Source organism: Macaca nemestrina, chromosome 12 (genome assembly GCF_043159975.1).
Source record: "Macaca nemestrina isolate mMacNem1 chromosome 12, mMacNem.hap1, whole genome shotgun sequence".
In the NCBI taxonomy this organism is placed as follows: domain Eukaryota; kingdom Metazoa; phylum Chordata; class Mammalia; order Primates; family Cercopithecidae; genus Macaca; species Macaca nemestrina.
The window spans coordinates 120,472,681-120,493,847 of NC_092136.1; the positions used below are offsets into that span (position 1 = coordinate 120,472,681).

The following is a 21,167-nucleotide window of genomic DNA, read 5'->3' on the forward strand; positions in this document are numbered from 1 at the left end:
CTGTCCCTGTCACCTGGCCCTTCATCTGACATCTCTGGCCCAGGCCACAGATTGGAGTGCTATTTTCTTCTGTGCTTAGAGGAATCATCAATTTTTCCCCAGAAATGTATCTTTAGCCATGGCCCCAGGAGCCCCCAGCAATCCCCAGCACTACTCCTTACCTTTTAGCTGCCCTTTTCCTTGGCTGAAACAAGGATGTGACTCTTGACATCCTTATTTGTGTTCCCTGGGCCTCCCTGACCACCAAACACCCCTCTGGGTAAAAACACACCTTGGAGATTATAGATTCCCTGAAGCCAGGAGCTGTGCTCCTGAGGGCCCTCCTGACAAAGTGTGCCTTTTGCAGAGAGGGAGGGCCATGGAGAGGTTGATGGTCATGATGACACAAGGGTTAGCAGTGCCTCACTGGGGTCCTGGCGTGTTTCAGTGATGGGTGGAGGAACAGAAGGGACATCAGCTCCTAGGGGCCTGAGGAAGGCAATTTCTTGGGACCCAGGTGAGTCCAGAGGTCGTGGCCGTGGTTTCAGCTGTGGGGCGGAGGGACTTCTCCGGCAAGGGTAAGAAACCTCATGCTCAGTTCTCTTGTTTTTTCTTATACCATGAAAAATAAATGTGAAGTAAAGAGGGTTTCGGGGAAAGATCCATCCTTCTTCCCTCCCTCCCTTCCTTCCTTTTTAAAATATTTATTAAGCAAGCAGTACTTGCCTTATGCTGTACTAGGACACTCAAGAGTGGAGAATGTGTCTGCTGCCCTCCTAGGAACTCGCAGTCTAGTCAGGGAGATGAAATCACCACTGAGCAAGGCAGCAGAAGGAGGCATGCAGCCGCTGATGGAGCGGCATAGGCATTCAGACCTGGGTGAGCTTTGGGAAGCCTGGTGTAGCCACGGAGGGCATTGTGGAGGAGGTGGCTCAGAGCTGGGCCTTGAAGGATGGGAAGAAGTTGGAGAGGTGGGGAAGGTGGAAGGAAGCATAATTGAGAACAAAACTGGTGTAGGGCAGTTGTTGATGATCTGAGTTTGAATCCTGTCTATACCATGAAATATCCATGTGGCCTTGACAATTCACCTTCCTATGTGAGCTTCAGTTTCTTCATTTGAAAAATGAGGATAATAACAGTATCTATCTCCTAAGGTTGTTTGAGGATTAAATGAAATAAAATGTGAACTACCTAGGGCCAAGGTTGTTCTGAGCACACACGTTTTCAAAACGCATTAGCTACTACTGTCGTTCTTGCCATGCTGGTGCGACTGCCTGACTTCTGCCTTCCAGTTGCTGCTACTGTGTCCTCCTGCCCTCCCTGCCTTGACCCTGCTCTGATGAGAGGGCACCTGAATCTCTCCTCTGGGCCACATGTGCACCTGGCTGTGTGCTTAGGCTTCTGACCAATCCCCTATCCCTAAGCAGAGGAAGCTGGAGCCCCTCCAGCAGGTGTGAATTGAACCCAATTTCCCTCCTGCTCTTTTCCGATTGTCCTCCTAGGCAAAAAGTTTCCCTGCCAGGACCGCTGTTGTTTGTATTGACAGCTTCAGCCACCTTTTCCTTCCAGCGGCTCCCCAGCTGGGCGGCTGTGGAGTTGGCCTTTTGCTAGGAGAGGGGGCTGTGATGCCCTCAGAGGCATCTGCCCACCCCCTAGGAAATCTGACATTTTGTCTGCACCAAGGCGGGGGCCTCTCTGCTGATGGGGCCTGTCCCAGCTGTCCTAGTGCTAATCCAGTTTCATTGCACTGGCAGTTGGGCTGGCAAAGCTTGGGTGCAGGATACCCAGCACCAAGATAGAAAACACCTGGCATTTCTTTGTGGGGGAGAGAGGGGCACCGTGGGCACCAGGCAGGAGATGGGGTCTAGGAGCCCTTCTGAGCTCCTTCTGCAAGTGAAGTGGCTGGGAGGGTTTCCTGTCTTCCTGCCTAGCCCAGCCCAGCTGCAGGCTACAGAGTCATCCTCTGCCTTGCCCTGTATGGGGACCCTGAACCCCCTCTTACCTGTCAGCCTCTGGGGCAAGCAGAAGGCCCCACGGCCCAGTGCCAGAGCTAAGCCCCTTGGGAGTAGACAAAGCAGGCCTCCTGTGACCTGCTGTTTAACTCAGACAAAAGACTGCCTGACTATTTGTGGTGTGTTTCTGAAGGCAGATAGAAACGTGCTTGAAGAAGAGCAGTGAATAAGAATCTCTTTGGGTTGCACGTGCTCCTGGCACCCACTGGGAAGAGGAGGCAGCCCGGGCTCTGCACTGTCAACGGTTCTGCTGATGGTTCTTAGCAGCAGCCATCTCCAGCCGTTCCTGCTCTGCCAGGAAAAGGTGAAATGCAAAGAAAAGCAGACACCTGCCTCCTCTTCTAAGGGCATTGGGCCGAGCTCTGGGTGGCTGGACGCCGTCTCAGGAGCCAGGTAAGGGGGAACTCTCTTGGGAGAGGGCTTCTGTGACAGTCCATAAATCCATGTTGTTTTGAGCACAAATGAGCAAATGATTTAAAATTAGCGTAGTCTACTTCAGAACTCTACGTTTTTGTCCCTTTCGTGCAACACCATTGGCTGCTGATGTCGGACAGCGTGATGTGTTGGAAAGTTCGCTAACCAGGGTTCTAGAGTCCTGACTGGGTTCTAGAGTCTGGGTTTCTCCAGTCCTTGGGCAAGACCCCTCTCTTGCTGGATCTATTTTTTCTTCTGTAAAATGAGAAAGTGCACCTGGGTGATCTCTGGGTTCTTGGAGAAGCACTCCAGCCAGGCAGTTAAGAATGTGTGTGTGGGCTGCACAGCATTGGTGGTCCTGGGTCTCATTCCATCTCTGTCATTTACAAGCTGGGTCATGTCTCTCAGCCTCAGTTCTCTCATATGAGGATGGGAGTAATGCTAGTGCCCACCTTTCAGGGATATTGTGAGAATGAACAGAGATGCACACATAGCACTTAGCACGGTGTCTGGCTCCTACACAGCACTCAGTACAGGTCTGCTGTTTTGTTTCTTTCATTGTAATGATCATTGTCGTCATTTCATTGTCTCTTCTAGTTCTGACAGTGTTGGCTGTGCGGCTCATTGGGGATTTCCGAGTGCTTCTCAAGCTTTTATTACTTGAGTAACTTGTCAGAAGGCAGATGCTGACTCTAGGGTCTGAGGTGGGACTTGAGTTTCTACATTTCTCATGAGCTCCCTGGGGATATGGATGCTGTTGACCACGGGCCACACTTTGAGTAGCCAGGATGTGATGCTACTAAAGCATCGATGCCCAGTGTAGGCAGATGTGTCACCCAGGGCCAGGCCTCCGAGTCAATGGGAGCCTCTTAGGGTCCAAGGAGAGAGTGACAAGCCTGGGAAGCTCAGCAGCGGCCGCCTCCCTGCCTCCAGGAGAGTAGGCAGCACAAATGTCTCATCAGACAGGAGTGAGAGGGGACAGAGGCCTTTGGGGGCAATGAGGTCAGGAGAATCTTCCCAGCTGATTTCATGAAAGGATTTTAAAGATGATTCTTACCTTGAACTCCTAATTTTCTCGTCATTTAGGACTGATTATTAGGACTGCCTCATGGGCTTGTCTCTCCAATTATGCTGAAAGCCCTTCGAGGACAAAGGTCTTGTCTCAAATCGCTGTTTACCCCAGAGCTCCTACTACACCACTGGGCTTGTAGGAGGCACATGGGTTCCATCTGCCCCATAGACCCCCAGCCTTGGAGCTTGGTAGGGGTGGGGATGAGAACACCAACTTGGAGTCAGGTGATCCCAGGTTCGAAGTCCAGCATGATCATATACTGTTGAGCAGCAGTCAGGGGCAAGTTCCTTACCCCCTCCAAGCTTCCTCATCTGGAAATGAATGGCAGTACCCACTGCTGTGGACTGAATGTTTGTGTCCCCCTGAAATTCGTGTGTTGAATCCTATTCTCCAGTGTGATGGTATTAGGAAGTGAGCCTTTGGGAGGTCATAGGCGTGGAGGCCTCATGAATGGGATGTGTGCCCTTGTATGAGAGACCCCAGGGAGCTTGCTCTCTCTTTCCACCATGTGAAGATACAAGAAGCCGGCCCTCTGCAACCTGGAAGAGAGCCTTCACCAGAACCTGACCATGTCACACCTTGATCTCAGACCTCCAGCCTCCAGAACTGTGAGAAATAAATTTCTATGGTTTATAAGCCACCTCAAACTACAACACCCACCTTATAGCTTTATAAGGCTGGATAGAGATAATGAGTAAAGAACGTAGCTCATGGTGGGGTTCTGCTTCCATGCTCCATGTCCCCTTCTCCTCCTCTCTTTCTTCTCCTTGTCCTGTATCGTTGGGCTGGACCGTGCCCTCTGAGAACCCTGGAGGCGCTTAGAGCTCCATGCTCAACTCCGAGGGCCTCACTGTGCTTCCTGTTTCCAGGCTAGCTCCAGGTGTGAGAAACAGAAGTCTAACACTTGTCCCCGTTTGTCTCAGCCACCTTCTTCCTGCTCTTGCTGCTCCGTTTATCTGGCCGAAAACTTTGCTCTTCCAGGAATAGCACTTGACTCACAGCGTGTCCTGGGGATGGGTGGAAGGGCACCCCCAGAACTGAGGGTTCCTGATTCCGGGAATCTCCTGCAACCCCTTGCACGACCACCAGCATCCCCAAGAGGCTTCTGTGTGCTCTCAGTGGACAAGTCTTTCTCCACCACTGGGGAGACTGGAGTGTGTTTCTCTGCTGCAGAGGACACCCAGCGTGGGGCCATTGACACCATGACCTTGTTACTAGCTCACGTCTTAACCCATCTTGGAGTTCACAGGTCGTTTCCTTTGGCCCTCACAAATAAGCCACGAGGTGGGCTGGTTATATCACCACCCATTTAACAGATGAGGAAACTTAGAAGGCACGTGATTCACCCAGGTGCACAGATGATGGCACCTTGGTCATCTGACCCTAAGTTCACTGCCCTTTGCCTTGAGTGGCAGCTGCCCGCAGGGCCACCAGCGCCACGCAGAAGAGTAGAGTCAACCAAGAACATTATATGTTCAGTAACATTGAGTTCAGAGTCTTCTTGACCTGGAGCTTCATTTAAGATGAAGTGCCATCAGCACAGTAATTATCATTATGGGCATGTTTAAAGTACTGAAATGGCCATATCAGGCTTTCAGAGCCCCGTAAATCTGAGACACAGTGAGTGCAGGGCCAGGCCTCGTAGGACTCTCAGGCCTTCTCTGTGGGGAGCGGAGAGAGCCGTTTCCTGGGATAAAGAGGACTCCCTACAGATGCCTGCCCCTCTTAATCACTGCCCAGGCCTTGTTCTGTTCAGGTGAGCACGTGTGTGTGATCACATGCACCTGCTTTGAAAGCCTTTGACTTAGATGTTGTCAGGACGTTGCTCTGTGTCTGAAGCTAGGCTGCCACATCTGCTATTGATGGTGTTCAATTAGGGACCGGAGAAGCCTTTAACTTTTATTGTTTATTAATAAAGATAAATTTGAAGCATCAAAAGTGTACTGAGTTGGCTTTTTTAAGTAAAAAGGGAAATGAAGGGACAGTCCCCTCAGATGAAAGGGGATGGGCTATGTTAGCATTAGAAGGCCCCTGAGTCTGGAGAGGCTTGTGGGGGAAGGGAGGGTTTCTCCATTTCCCTGTTGCTACTGTGGGGGTTTGCTGAGGAGAACCAAGCATAGGCAGAAGGGAAGCGTGGCTGGGCATGGAGATTTTTTGAGATAAGGACCCTGCTTGCGGCACATCTCCCAGTGGGATGTGTGAAAGACGATTGCAAACCTCTGAGCTGATGCAAACTGAAGATCTGTGAGCATGGGGGTGGGAGAAGGGCTCTTGGGGAGAGAGAGCACGGTGATTAGTAGGACAGAACTTGGAGGTGGCCAAACGTAGGTTCAAATCCTGGTGTTTCCGCTTCTGAGCAATGTAACGTTAGAGCAGCGGCTGCACCTTTCTGAACCTCGTCTCTAAAGTGGGGCTCTTTAGACCTGCCTCCCAGTGTGTGTGCAGATTAAGCACGATAATGTATGTAAAGTGCTTGGCGTCCTGCCTGACGAGTTGTAAGCCGCCGAATAAATGGCAAGAGGGGGCCTCTGGTGCCCTGTGTTTCCTGACGCACTCTCTCTGTCACTCTAGCCTCGTTAGAGCGTTAGTTGTTGAACATGACAACTAACGTGTACTGAGACCCTACTCCGTGCCAGGGCTAGGCCTGAAGTTCTGCAGCAAACAGGAAGTGGAGCTGGCATTCAAACCCGGCTTTCCCCATTCCAAAGCTTCCCCGACACCACCCCGCCACCATCCTGTGGCGCCACTTCCCAGGTTCAAAGGCCTCTACTTATAACACAGAGTCCTCTCCTCCCGCAAGGGTTCTGCAGCTTCTGCCAGGGTCTTGCCTTGGCCTTTCTGGAAAGAGCCCTCCCAGACACCAAAGACTCCCAGCCTGCCTGCCCCAGAGACTTCAGAGAAACTGTTCCTCTCGGGACCTGCTCAGAGTTGAGTCTGTCAGACAGGAGACCTGCTGCTCTGTCTGGAAATCCCAGTGATCTGGAGACAGCAGATTTGGGAACAGAAAAGAGACAGAGAACGGAGTCCGGAGACAGTGGGAGGTTCCTTGCGGGAGCTCTCCAGAGACCCTCACGAGCAGGAGGGGGCGATACCCCTTGCCAGGGCTTCTCTCCCTCCTCTCTGCCAATTTTCCTGCCCAGCTCACGGAGTCGCCAAGCATGTGACCTGCTTGCCTGCTTGAGCAGGTGGCCAGACTGAGCATCCATCATCTCCAGGGAAAGCGAGATGCGAATGTCCTCCTTGCACTTCAGTTGAGCTTGGCCTTGGCAGCCGGGGAGCAAAGCCTGGGAGAAGACAGACCAGGGAGGCCAGAGGACCTTGAGCAGCTGTGGGGCTTGTTTCTTGCCCCCTTTCCATTTTCCAGGCAGAGGAGATAGGAGGGCAGCTGAGTGTGGCCCAGGATTCCCAGCTGAAGCTTCATGTTAAGGTCCCTGCAAAGGGTCAGGTTCCTCCTCTGCCTGCCATGAACTCTTCTCAGAGATCATCTTGGGTTAGGAACCAAGCACATCCCACCCCAACCCCTTCCCCACTCAGAAGGGGAGAAATGTTTGAATAATTCTTGGAAACACGCTACAGCCGCCCAAGGTGCAGAGTCAGCTATGCAAATGGAGAGGTGTAGGTCAGAGTCCTGTTTGTGTTTTGAAGTTGCAAATTCCCTGGCAAGCCTTGCGCTGCACCCTGAGTCCTGCGTGCTGCTGTCACCCAGGGCCTTCCTGACATGCAGTGAGCCGAGGGGTGTTGGAGAGCGCCCCCAGCCCCACCCCATAGCTCTCCTTGCTCCTGCTCCAGATGCCTGGTGATAGTTACTATTTTGAGTTAAAGCAATTATGTTTTATTAAAAAGGAAGTCCCCCAGGGAGGGGTAATACTGTTGAACCGCTCTCAGTCATGGACAATTTAGTACGAATTAATTAATCGGATGCTTTCCTGTTGCCTGCAGAGTGAACGGCGTGTGATGAGTGTTTGGAAAGGGCATGAGGTCACCAGGTGATTCAGGAGAGAGAGCAAAGGAGCAAGCCAAGGGCGTTCAGGATAAGCGTGCCCTGTGGTTGCCAGCTTATCTCGTTTGCCTTTAAAATTATTTTAGTAAACATTTTCACAAAAGTATATCAATCATCCCAAAAATGCACAAATCATAAGTGTATGGCTTTGAATTTTTAGGAAGTGAACACACCCTTATAGCCAGCACCTGGGCTGTGAAACAGTTCCTACTTGCTCCTTTCAGACCCCCAGCCAGCCACTGTAACCCCCAAGGCATCCGCTATCCTGACTTCCATAGATACATTTTGCCTCTTTTCAAACTCTGTGAGCATGGACTTCTTCAACGTATCTACCCTTTGTGTCTGGCTTTTCCTTCGTTCAACGTTTCTGTTGGTGAGATTCACCCATGTTGTTAAAGTTTGTTCATTTTCATTATTGTGTAGTGTTCCATTGTATGAATATACTACAGTTTATTCTATGGTTGGTGGACATTTGGATGTCTAGCTTTTGACTTTCATGAATAGTGATGCTTTAAATGTTGTTGGCCATATCTTTCTTCTTCTTTTACATCTCAGGTTATGTGCTGTTCTCCTGGGAACCGTCTTCTGACCCCCACCCCTGGGGAGCATGGGTGCCCCTCCTTTGCCCTCCCATGGCACTCTGTTGTAATCCGGGAAAGATGAATAGTGACATTTTCAGTTCCTAGGCGAATGTCTGGCAGTGGAAGATGCTCAAAAGCGTTAGTTGAGTGAATGCACAAATTTTATGTCACAGTTTTGCCCAGGGCTTCTCTTGATACCTAAGAAAAGCAGTGTGGGGAGGCTGTGTTGGGGGAGGCTGTGTTGGGAGCCTTGGGGATCAATTTGGATTCTTCCCTAGCAAGAGTGCTACTCTTGGCTGGGTGCGGTGGCTCACACATGTAATCCCAGCACTTTGGGAGCCAAGATGGGCGGATCACGAGGTCAGGAGATCGAGACCATCCTGGCCAACATGGTGAAACCCTGTCTCTACTAAAAATACAAAAATTAGCTGGGTGTGGCAGCGTGTGCCTGTAATCCTAGCTACTCGAGAGGCCGAGGCAGGAGAATCACTTGGGCCCGGGAGGTGGAGGTTGCAGTGAGCCAAGATCGTGCCATTGCACTCCAGCCTGGGCAACAGAGTGAAACTCCCTCTCAAAAAAAAAGAAAGAGTGCTACTCTCTGGGCGCTGGGCTCCACCTGGGTCCTGATGTCCCTGAGAATGGACTGGAGGCCATGGCCATGGTCAGAGGTGTCTGCGAGTTTCCCACAGTGCCCCCCGGTGACAAGCTGGTGCAAAACCAGCTTCTACCTGCTTCAGGTCTCTGAGGACCCCAATGCCATGGGCCTCCCCAGACGTAGGCATTGGATGGCCAGCAGGAGGGAAGAGTCATGAAGAATAGAAGAGAAGATGTAGGAAGAAAGAGAAGAGGAGGGAAGGAGGTGAGAGGGGGAGAGAGAGAGAACCATGAACACATATTTTTCCCCTTTTTTCCAGACGCCAGGTAGGGGGCGGGGAGGAAGTCAGACAGGCAAGGAGCGGGTGTTCTCGAGGGAAGCAGGTGTCCTTATGTTGGAGTTGTATTGTTTTCACCAGCAAGTGACACAGTGGAAGCAGGAACAGGAGCCTGTCGAAATCCAATGTCAGGGTGCCCTGGTGGGATAGGCTTGTTTTTTTTCCCCCCTGGCACTTGGCAAATCCCTTTCACAGGCAGAGTGAGTGGCTTCCTGGCCTCTCTGGCTGAGCAGTGCTGATTGAACAGGTTATTCTTTATTCATACACCTTTTGCTGAGCCGCATAACAAATGCGCTGTAAATTTCAGTGCTTTAGAGAGCGCCTGGATACATAAAGAAGGACTGCTTCCCCTAGTAAAGTGGAGGCTGCTCAGATTCCACAAACAGCGAGCCATTTGAGGTACAGTTGCTGTGTTTCCAAAGTAAATATTACTTCTTAGAGAAGATTCATACCCAGAATAATTATTTCTTGCAGTGATCTGAAGCTGAAGCTGGTTTAAATGTTCATTTGTCTCTGCCCAGGTTTTTTCCTAGTGGGGTGTGCCAGGGTGCTTAAAGCCCACACCACAGAATGCCCCTTCTTTCTCCTGGGCTCCTTTCCTTACAGAACCATACCTCTCCCACCCTGAGTTATCTTATTCCTAGTGTGATGGCATCTAAACCCTCAGCTTATGCATATGTTTATTATTATTATTATTATTATTATTATTATTATTATTATTGAGAGGGAGTCTTGCTCTGTCATCCAGGCTGGAGTGCAATGGCACAATATTGGCTCACTGAAACCTCCACCTCCTGGGTTCAAGCGATTCCCCTGCCTCAGCATCCCAAGTAGCTGGGATGCTACTTGGCACCCGCCACCATGCCTAGCTAATTTTTGTATTTTTTAGTAGAGATGGGATTTTGCCACATTGGCTAGGCTGGTCTCGAGCTCCTGACCTCAGGTGATCAGCCCGCCTTGGCCTCCCAAAGTGCTAGGATTACAGGCATGAGCCACCACACCACTCATGTTTTATTATTTATTTAACAGTTACATAGCACTTACTATGTGCCAGGCACTCTTCTAAGCTCTTTGACAAATACTGACTCACTTAAAACTCTTAAAACTCTACAGAGAGGTAGGGTTACTACCTCTTTGGAGATACAAATTAGTATCCCCATTTTCCAAATGCGGGAAACAAAGCGCAGAGAGGTTAAGTAACCTGCATAGGATCACAAGCTGGTTGGTGGTGGAGCTGGAATTTGTCCTCAGAGTTCATGCTGTTTATTCTCATGCTCTGCTACCTGTTAGTGATATCTTCTTCTTTTTTTTTTTTTTTTTTTTTTTTTTTTTTGAGACAGAGTCTCACTCTGTTGCCCAGGCTGGAGTGCAGTGGCACGATCTCGGCTCACTGCACGCTCTACCTCCCTGGTTCATGTCATTCTTCTGCCTCAGCCTCCCCAGTAGCTGGGACTACAGGCACCCGCCACCATGCCCAGCTACTTTTTTGTATTTTTAGTGGAGACGGGGTTTCATCCTGTTAGCCAGGATGGTCTCGATCTCCTGACCTCGTGTTCTGCCCGCCTCGGCCTCCCAAAGTGCTGGGATTACAGGCATGAGCCTGACCCAGTGATACCTTCTAAAGTGGCATGGTGAGCAAGGGCCTGGCTTTTTCAGGGATTAGAACTATGTTTTCTGTGCCTTAAAATCATTTCTATCCAAGGTGGCCCTTGACCTTACAAGAGCAGGGGTCAGGCCGAGAGCGATAATCCCACACCTGATCACGCCTGTAATCCCAGCACTTTGGGATGTCAAGGTGGGCTGATCACCTGAGGTCAAGAGTTCAAAACCAGTCTGGCCAGCATTGTGAAACCCTGTCTCTACTAAAAATACAAAAAATTAGCTGGGCATGATGGTGGGCACCTCTAATCTCAGCTACTCGGGAGGCTGAGGCCGGAGAATCGCCTGAACCCGTGAAGCAGAGGTTGCAGTGAGCTGAGATCACACCATTCCACTCCAGCCTGGGCATCTCAAAAAAAGAAAAAAAAAAAAAAAGCAGAGGTTGTTGTCTGGCCAGTGGTCAAAGCCTACAAAGCACAAGCTTGTCCTACGATTCAGCTGCATCAGGGGCGCCGTGGACAGAGGTGGAAAGGTTAACTTGGAGCTTATCCTGGAACCATCTGAGCTCTGGATGGGAAAATCCCTGAGGCCTGCTTTTGTGCTCTTCATCTCGCTACACACACAGCACAGGTGCTCTTGGCACCCTGGGCTCACCATCCCTTGCTTCCTGCCTTTTCCTATCTCTAATCTCCTGGGGAAGTCATCCCCCTGTCCTGCAGTCTCTCCTCTTGGGGTCGGCTCCTGTCTCAGGAAGTGGCTCCATCCTCTAGGCAGGTGCTTAGTCTGGAAGCCTGGAAGGCATCCTTGCTTTTTCATTTCTCCATGACCCACATCTGATCCCCAGGTCCTGTCAATTCTACCTCCTAAAATACTCGCAAATGCAAACGTCTCTTCCTCTACCACTTCTACCTTCCTCACGTCGCCCTTATCTGTCTCCAGGACCTCTTCAGTGTCCACCCAATAGATGTCCCAGACTCCAGACTTAACCCCTCTAAAATTCTTTTCAGATTGTAGTCAGAGTGATCTTTCCGTAAGAAATTCTGGTTATGTCACCACTTTACGTAAAACTTTCAGTGGCTCTGTGGTACCCCTAGAATACAACCCAGACTTCCTAGCGTGGCTGCTGTGGAGCCATCTTTGACCCAGATCCTGTTCCCCCAGGGTAGCATCCCTTGCTGCCTTTGGATCAGGAAAGATCCCTGTCTCCTGTCCCCTCCAGATATGGGCTCATCCTCCTCCCACCCCTCTGCTTCCCATTTGTTGCCAGAAAGGGGTCTTGATCTGGACCCCAAGAGAGGATTCTTGGACCTCATGCAAGAAAGAACTTGGGGCAAGTCCATAGAGTAGCGTGAAAGCAAGTTTATTAAGAAATTAAAGGAATAACACTTGTTGCCGGGAATTTGCTTTGTTTACTGCTGGTAATCTAGCAATCCTAGATCTCAGAATCACAACAGTAGTAACGGGTCATTTCTTCCCAACTTACTCTATGTTCAGGTGTGGAATTTCTGTCTCCCAAGAGGAAATGTGACTTCACTTTGGTGCCAGTGGACAGAAAATTCTACTTGTACTACTTAGGAGACATTTGGAATGTACTTAATAGCTGGTTTTTACACCTTGATTTCAAGGTGGGAAGAAACGGATTATGAATCTCTAATAAATTTAAATCTCTTAAATCAGTAGGTACTTAATATTTTTTGATTTAATTAATGCCCATTTGAATTTCATGGGTTCTATTAATTTAAAAAAGTATAGGACCCCAATCCGTCACCATCAAATTGCCCTTGCACTTTTCCAAGGTATAATATGGGGTTTTATGCAAAATTCAAGCTACCATGTAACTTTCTTTTAACCATAGCAAGGAGGGGGAACTGTTTCCTACCTTCTTTACATGTTGTGCATTGTTGTGGTCCAAAAATGCTAAACCTTTTTTTTGTGTGATGGAGTCTCACTCTGTCACCCAGGCTGGCGTGCAGTGGTGTGATCTCGGCTCACTGCAACCTCCACCTCTCTGGTTCAAGCAGTTCCCCTGCCTCAGCCTCCCGAGTAGCTGAGATTACAGGCACATGCCAGCACGCCCGGCTAATTTTTTTTTTTTTTTTTTTTTTGGTATTTTTAGTAGAGATGGGGTTTCACTGTGTTTGCCAGACTGGTCTCAAACTCCTGACCTCAGGCAGTCTGCCCACCTTGGCCTCCCCAAGTGCTGGGATTACAGGTATGAGCCACTGCGCCCGGCCCAGAAATGCCAAACCTTTTTAAAGATGGTGCAACTTTGAGTCCGTGGCTTGACTATACAGGCTTTGAACTTCGTGGCATATTCACTTTGCCATATCTGCAGGAGAGCTGTTCTATTAGAAACACCTCAGAGTTGCAGATATCACATGTGAATGATATGGTTACTTTAAGAAATGTCTGTATTGTATTTGAAGACTGTTTGTCATAAATCTGAAATTTGAATCTATGTATTTCAATTTGATATGCTAAAAAGTCCTGAATTAGTGTAAATTTTTTTTTTGTTATAATATTGTAATCTTGGTTCAAAAGTTAACTGAAAATATAAAACCCAAGTGATTTCTATATAGTAAATTGAACTGTAAAGGTTAAAAAAAAAAAAAAAACTAAAGGAATAAAGCTTGGTTACTCCATAGGCAGTGCAGCCCACATGGCTGAGTGTATTTATAGTTGTTTCTTGATTATATGCTAAGCAAGGGGTGGATTATTCATGAGTTTTCTGGGAAAGGGGTGGGCAGTTCCCGGAACTGAGGGTTCCTCCCCTTTTAGACCATATAGGGTAACTTCCTGATGTTGCCATGGCATTTGAATACTGTTATGGCGCTGATGGGAGTGTCTTCTAACATGCTAATGCATTGTAATAGGCATATAATGAGAAGTGAGCATGACCGGAGGTCACTTTTGTTGCCATCTTGGTTTTGGTGGGTTTTGGCCAGCTTGTTTACCGCATCCTGTTTTATCAGCAAGGTCTTTGTGACCTGTATCTTGTGTTGACTTCCTGTCTCATTCTGTGACTTAGAATGCCTAACTGCCTGGGAATGCAGCCCAGTAGGTCTCAGCCTCATTTTACCCAGCTCCTCTTCAAGATGGATTTGCTCTATTTTGAACACTTCTGATGCTTTGGCTGATTCCAACATTGTTTGGGTCTCAAATGTTCTTTCTTCTGAGGATTCTTCTCTGACCACCCCCGCTTCCCAAGCCTGGTTTGGGTGCTCTGTCCCGGTGTTCCCATGGCAACCAGGAAACACATCCTCTCTGATCACACCGTCCACTTTATATTGGGCTTTGATGGCTACCTGTGTGTTTTTCCCAACACACATTATCTGTCTTGCACACGGCTATGTCCCTAGTATGGAATACAATGCTGAGTTATGGAAGACAGTGTTTTAAAAAGTTATTAGCCCGGTGTGGTGGTGTGTGTCTGTGGTCCTAGCTATACAGGAGGCTGAGGTGGGAGGATGGCTTGAGCCCAGGAAGTCAAGGCTACAGTGAGCCATGATCATGCCACTTGCCCTCCACTCTGGGCAAGATGTAGTAAGACCTCCATCTGTAAGAAAAAAGACAAAGCAAAACGGGTCACTGAGCCAGTACTATCACGAAAAGAACATTGACAGAGCAGCTGGGAGATGCGGGTAATGGAACCTGTTCTGGGACAAACTCTGGACCTTAGTAAAGTCATTTTCCCTCTCTGGACCTTTTCTTTTTTTTTTTTTTTGTATCTGTGAAGTAAGGAATATATACTAGGCAGTCCCCAAGCTCCCTTCCAGTTGTGAGGTCCTGGGACCTGTCTTCTGAACCAAGGCTTCACTCTTCTCATCTCTCTTGACTTTCCAGGCTGTGAGGCCCCATCTTCTCCCTCTCCTTGACTCTCTTGTCTCTTCAGGATGTGCTGGGAAGCACAGCCTGGCATCCTGCCTTCCGCAGGGCTCAGCCACAGCCAGCAGCGGCCTTGGGTTCTCCTTGTGTCCAGGATGAGAACTCCTTGAAATTCTGTTGCCCTCCTCCTCACCTCATCTGTTTGCTGTCAGAATATTGCAAATAGGAAGCTTCTCATGCTGCCTCTGTCTCTGAATTATTATGATATTCAATAGAGAGGCATTAAATCTATGTGCTTCTGAGGCTGCACTTCCCCCAGTAGAAACAGGAGATGCCTGGCTGCCATGGCCCCCTCCCAGAATATACCCAGCCTCTACCTGCACTGGGAGTGTTTAATCTTAACACCATGACTGCTCAAATGTTTCCCATATTCATTCAGCACATTTACTGAGCACCTACTATATGCGGCAGGCGTTGTTCTAGGTGTTTGGGACCCATAAAGAGCAAAGCAAACAAAATCCCTGCTCTCTAGGAGCTTGCGGACTCTTGAGCAAGCGTATAGAGGGGAAACCCATATAAATAAGAAATAAGGCTGGGCGCAGTGGCTCGCGCCTGTAATCCCAGCACTTTGAGAGGCTGAGACGGGCGGATCACGAGGTCAGGAGATCGAGACCATCCTGGCTAACCCGGTGAAACCCCGTTTCTACTAAAAAAAAAAAATACAAAAAATTACCAGGCGAGGTGGCGGGCGCCTGTAGTCCCAGCTACTCGGGAGGCTGAGGCAGGAGAATGGCGTGAACCCAGGAGGCGGAGCTTGCAGTGAGCTGAGATCCGGCCACTGCACTCCAGCCTGGGCGACAGAGCGAGACTCCATCTCAAAAAAAAAAAAAAAAGAAGACATATAAGTAAATTATATAATAAGCTACAAGGGGATAAGTGCTATGGAAAAAAGAAAAAATAAAGCAGGGTAGCAAGGATGAAAGCCCCCTGAGAGTTAGAGATTGGAGTCAAGGCCTGGAAGAGGGTAAGGGAGTATGTCTGCTCTTTGGAGGAATGTGTTCTAGGTCCAGGGCAGAGCTCAAGCACAGGCCCCGAGATAGGAATGTGCAGAGTGTACCTGAGGCACCGTGGGACCCAGCGTTACCTGTGGACTCTGCCTGTCAGGGTATCTGTCAGAGCACAATGCCTGGAGCTTAGTAGGCCCACCACTGATACTGGGGGTTAGCCTGCAGCCTGCTGGACCTGCAGCTGAATAGCTTATGACTTGTCTGAACAGTGCCACTTATTAAATCTAGCCTGGTCCTGTGGGAGGAGCTGGCAGGACTGAGTCTGATAATACTGTTTGCTACTTGGCTCATCGCTCATTAACTTTGTGATCCTTGGCAAATTACTTAACCGCTCTGAGTTTCCGGCTCTTCTTCTTTGAAGGAGAGCTCTGACCCGTGCCTCTTAGGGTTGTTGTGGGATTTGATGAAGTGACCATGTGGAAGCAGCTAACTCAATGCATGTTGCAGCCGGGGTGCCTAATAATGTTAGTTCCAGTGAATCCCTTCCCCTGGTCTTTGGGCAAGGTATTTATTTTCTCTGAGCCTCAGTTTCCTCTTATAGAAAATAGAGTATAAGAGTCCCTGAGCTGCCTACTGCGTACACTTTAGTAATTATCAAGTCTAACAATACAGATAATAGTACTTTATATATAGATGACAAGTTTTCAGGGGAGAGGGTCTGTGTGTGTGTGTGTGAGAGAGAGAGAGCGAGAGAGAAAGTGTGTGTGTGATTGTGTGTATGTGTGTACAGTTCTGTGACACAGGGTTTTTTAAAATTATTTCATAAATGTTTCAAGGACAAGGATACTGAGGATACTGTGTTTTTTACAAGATCTTTTGCCTCGCATACATTAAGTGCTCAGTAAATCCTTGTTGAATGAATGAAAGAGCAGTGAGGAAAATGCTCTTTGCTAGATTAAATTTGGGGATCAGAAACAGTAGAGCTGTTTGCTTCTAGGCAGTGGGAATGTGGTACCATTGTGAGTTATATTTATTGATAACTATGTGCCAGCCACTGTATTAACTATTTGCATAAATAGTCAATAAATATAATTCACTATAATAACAGTCAACTGTTTCTCATTTGAAACTGCAAATAGCCCCGTGAGGTAGGTACTGTTATTATTCCTGTTTTACAGACAAGGCAGCTGAGGCTCAGAGGTTAATGTCTTGGTCACAGTTAGTAAGTGAGGAAGCTGGGATTGGAACCCAGCCTTCCAGAAGGAATACCTATACCAGTTGCTCCAGAGGCTGCCTGGGATATCGCTGTCTCTTTCCGTGGCCTGATGTCTCAGGAGGAGCAGGAAGGATGTTCTTGCAGCCAGGCCAGGAGGAAAGTCCAAGGCTGTGAAGTCACCGCTCAGGTCATCAGTGAACGTTCCAGTAGAAGGGGAGAAGGCAAAGGGGTTGCCCTTCCTTGCCTGCAATAGACAGTGAGGATGATCAAAGACAAGGATTGTTCTCTGCCTTGTACTTGAATTTGTCCTTTTCCTTTTGGTCTTAGAGCATGTTAAGAACTTGGTGGAGATGGCTGGGCACAGTGGCTCACGCCTGTAATCCCAGCACTTTGGGAGGGCGAGGCAGGTGGAGCACGAGGTCAGGAGATCGAGACCATCCTGGCTAGCACGGTGAAACCCTGTCTCTACTAAAAATACAGAAAATTAGCCGGGCGTGGTGGCAGGCACCTGTAGTCCTAGCTAGTGGGGAGGCCGAGGCAGGAGAGTGGCGTGAACCCAGGAGGCGGAGCTTGCAGTGAGCCAAGATCGCACCACTGCACTCCAGCCTGGGCAACAGAACGAGACTCCATTTCAAAAAAAAAAAAAAAAAAGAACTTGGTGGAGATATGAGAGCTTTGGTCCTTATGCTTCCTTCTTAGGTGCCTAAAACCTGAGGATGCATGTATGTATGGGTCTACATATATGTACATGCATCAATGATGTACATGTGTATGTACGTATGTATGTATGGTATGCCTTGTATGTGTGGATGTGTGGATGTGTGATATGTATATGCATATATGATGTATAGTGTGTGCATGTGTATGTATGGTGTGTGTGTGTCTGTGTGTGTCTGTCCTTCAATACCAGTGTGAGGATCTGTTTCTCTGCAAAGCGCCTTCTGACCGTGCCTTGGCAGTGCTGAGAGCTCTCAGCCTGGGCCCTGTTCCTTGACTGTGTGACCGCGGTTCCCAGCCTGTGCTGGGTGACTAATGTCTGTGCCTGCCTCTCCTAACACAGTCAGCCCCTGGAAAGAATGTCTTGTGTCATATTAGTTTTCGTTTCATATGCCACAGCATGTGGAATGCATGTTGAGTGTGTAGATGAACAAATGAATGAACACTTGGATGGCCTCCATGCCACCACTGCCTACACTGACCTTGGTGAGCCTGTTGTCTACTCCTGATCACTCATGTCGGGGGCTTAATATCAAGGAGGCTGCCTTCCTGTGGTTGGACCACCCGGATGGGACTTCAATGCCAGAAATCCTTTGCATTCATGCGGACACGGGGAGCACCTGTGTCCCTGTGCATGGTTGGCGTAGGTGATCTCCCCTTGCTCTCAGATCTGTTGAGGAGCTGGGCTGGGCAGCCATCTGTGGTCTGGAAGCACCTTTCTTCTGTGGTTCCTGAGAGTTCCCTATCTGGCTCCGCCTTCACGTTCCCTTGCCTGCTGGCTTCTCCTTGGGTCGGCTGGAAAACGAAAGCATTGGGAAGTTGCTTTTCCCTGTGGTTAATGTGTTCCATGCCCGCTGTGTCCCCCTGCGATCAAGTTCCGGGCAATTACCCTCCCGCCGGGTTTTGTTGCTGAGCACAGCAGGTGGGCCTTGTTTGTAATTCACTTGCACCATTAACGCTGGGTTAGCACCATAAGGGCGACTGATCCATTCCGTGCCCCCAGCCCCAGATGCCATTCCATAGCAGGGATGTTAGTTGGCTTTGGGGGTCCAACTGATTCTCCAGATTAAGGCATTTGAGAGGCTTAATCCATTGGCTGTCACAGAGCACTCACAATCATCCACGCTAATGGAAAATCTATACCCAAGTACCAGTCTCCCCAAATCATGGTGATTTGGCTTTGGACAATAATAGCAATAATCACAATAACAGCTGTTAAGCATTGAGCACTTGCTATTTGCAGACATACTGCTAAGATCGCAGCTAATCTTTGACAGCAACCTTAGGAATGTCTAGCATTTTCTCCACTTTATGAATGGGGAAACTGAGGTTTCTAGAGGTTAATAACTTGTCCCAAGTCACATGACTGGTAGGTAAGCAGCACCCAGGCCCTGGGAGCTCTGTTTAAAACAGACGCAGAGCTTGTGCTGATAACCACTGCCTTGTACTGCCTCCTTCTGGGAGTTTTGTGAAGTTTTGTGAATGGAGGGAGTGGGGGGACATCTCCCTCTTGCCATCCTAATTATTTTTTTTTGCTAGCATTGATATTAAGATGAGTCACTGAGTAGGGGGAAGATGAGTAGGATTAAAACATCCTCTGTAGGTTCACTTTTATTAATTAATCAATCATACACTCATTGAGCGCCAACTAGGTGGAAAACATTGTCCCAGGTGCTTTGAAGAAAACAAAGATAAATCATTCATCTGTTCAATAAATCTGAGAGATAGGGAGTCAGACATATCCTAGAACATAGGATGGGGGATGAATTGGTGGGGCGCGTTGGAAGAAGAATGCTAGGAACTGACCAACCACAGGGGTCTGATTTAGGAAAAAACCTTCCTTAATTCTCACTGCGTGTTATCAAACCATTTTTCACGTGTAACATCCCTGATCATTGAACAGCCCAGTGAAGTAGGCAGGGCAGATAGTATGTCTCCTATTTTATGGGAAAGTAAGGCACAGAGAGATTCAAGGATCTGACCACAGTTACCCAGGGAACAAGTGGCAAAACCGGGTTTGAACACAGGCCTTCTGACTCCAAGTCCAGACCCTTTACTACAAAGACACTCCCATTAGAGTCTAACATTTGGGGATGGGTGGATCCAGACTCGTCAGTGTGTCTGATGTCCCACATCCTACGGAGACTGGCTCTGGACCTGCCAGGGCTCTGCTTGCCTTGGAGAACCACCATACGCTCCTACCCAATGTGCAGCTGCTTGGACATTTTCTTTTCCAGTTTGTGGGAAAATGTTTGTGCTCTGCTGTTCAAGTGGAATCAGCCCAGTTCGCTTCAGGGTCAGTTTTCCCCACATTCACATCCCCCCACATGTTGCTAGGTGTCTGTCAACTTCTCCAGGCCATCGGGCACACCTTGGTCTCATGGATTTTTTGAGAGCACAGCTCTGGTCCTGGCACTCTCTTGCCCAGAAACTTTTAATGGCTATTTGTTGCCTGGAGGATAAATCCCAAACTCCTTAACCATGGCATTTGAGGCCTTCCAGAATCTGACTGCAATATTTACCCATCTCTGGGCCCCTCAGACACAATGGGCTCCTGCCAGATTTGGTTTTGTCACCATCCTTTGGACAGCCCTTGCTTTCTTTCCCCAGCACTTACCTGGAAGGTCTCCCCGCACCCAGCACATGCCTCGGGGCTCAGCCTGTGGCTCACATCTTCCAAGATTCTTGCTGCAACTGCCGGGGTCCAGGGATATTTTTCTGCCTGCCTTCCAACGCTGTTCCTTGTTTTGTGACAGAGGCCACCCTGACTTGTGAAAGCGGCTTCACTGTGGCCGGGCATCCTGAGTTCTCGCAACCTGTTTTACTCTTCACACCAGGACATCATACTTCTCCAGGGAGCTTCTTGAGGGAAGGCACCACCCCGAGGGTCCCCGTGGCTGCCAGTGCCCAGCGTGGAGCTGGGTGGGCCCCGAGCATGTGGGTATGCTGGCGCAGTGCCATAGACCTGTGAGATCTGCTCGTGTGGCAGCCCCTTGTTGGAGGAGGTGTAGTACCCGCAGCCTTTCTCTCCCTTCTGGCCGCCAGAGCTGTGTTCTTGGGTGTATGTGCCCCCTCACTGAAGTCCCATCCCTGTTGAGAGCAAGGATGACCCATTTGCTTAGCTAGGGAGGTTGAGGATTTCCTCAAGGCTGCCCTGTGACTATAGAAGGGAGGGGGCCAAGTCTTCAGCCTCTGGACTTCTAACCCAGGGCCCGGAGATGAGCCTGGCTTTGCCTGTGGTTTCTGTGGCATCTCTAGGCCACTGGCAGAGGGAAGCTGATGGGCCCTAGACGGGTTCTCTTCTGTAACCTGTGTCAAATACAGATGCCCAGGGCAGCCTCTGGATGGGGTGTCCTCTGCATGCCTGGGCCCCTTAGGAGACTGAACTTAGTAATTCCCCAGAGTTCCTCCTTCCCCGAGGGAGGGCCTGAGATCCAGCCAAGAACCAGAGCCAGGGGTCTTTGAGGTGAGAATCATGGCTATAGGTAGACTCGGGTGAATACTAGCTGTGGAAGAGGTGATCCTGGTTGGAGAAGTGCAGGTCTTGGGGTGAACTCCCAGGGTTAGCGCTGAGCTCCAGCTTTGCTCTGGGCAGCCAGAGCATAGGCTGTGGAGGAATGTTCCAGAGAGGCCACCAGAGACCTAGGCAGGCCCAGCATTCACTAACACTTGAACCTGGGCATAGGTGTATTAGCCTCACTCTGCAGAGGAGGGGATCCGGGCTCAGGGGGGTTAAGGAACAGGCCCAGGTCTTGGAGCTAGGTATTGAGAGAGTCAGGATTCTTTATTGTGTTTTTAATTATTAACCAGACT

At 49.2% G+C, this 21,167-nt stretch overlaps 1 protein-coding gene across 5 annotated transcripts in view; it reads left to right on the top strand.

Moving 5' to 3' along the window:
• LOC105476347 (glutamate ionotropic receptor kainate type subunit 4) overlaps window positions 1-21,167 on the top strand; it is a 484,554-nt gene that overhangs the window by 117,590 nt on the left and 345,797 nt on the right. Inside the window, exon 1 of one of the 5 annotated variants that reach the window (XM_011732190.3) lies at window positions 1,891-2,384. The exons of the other annotated variants lie outside the window; for them this stretch is intronic. The gene's annotated coding sequence lies outside the window, so the exon portion shown is untranslated. Of the gene's footprint in view, window positions 1-1,890; window positions 2,385-21,167 lie in introns of those variants that run through there. 5 annotated transcript variants of the gene reach the window in all.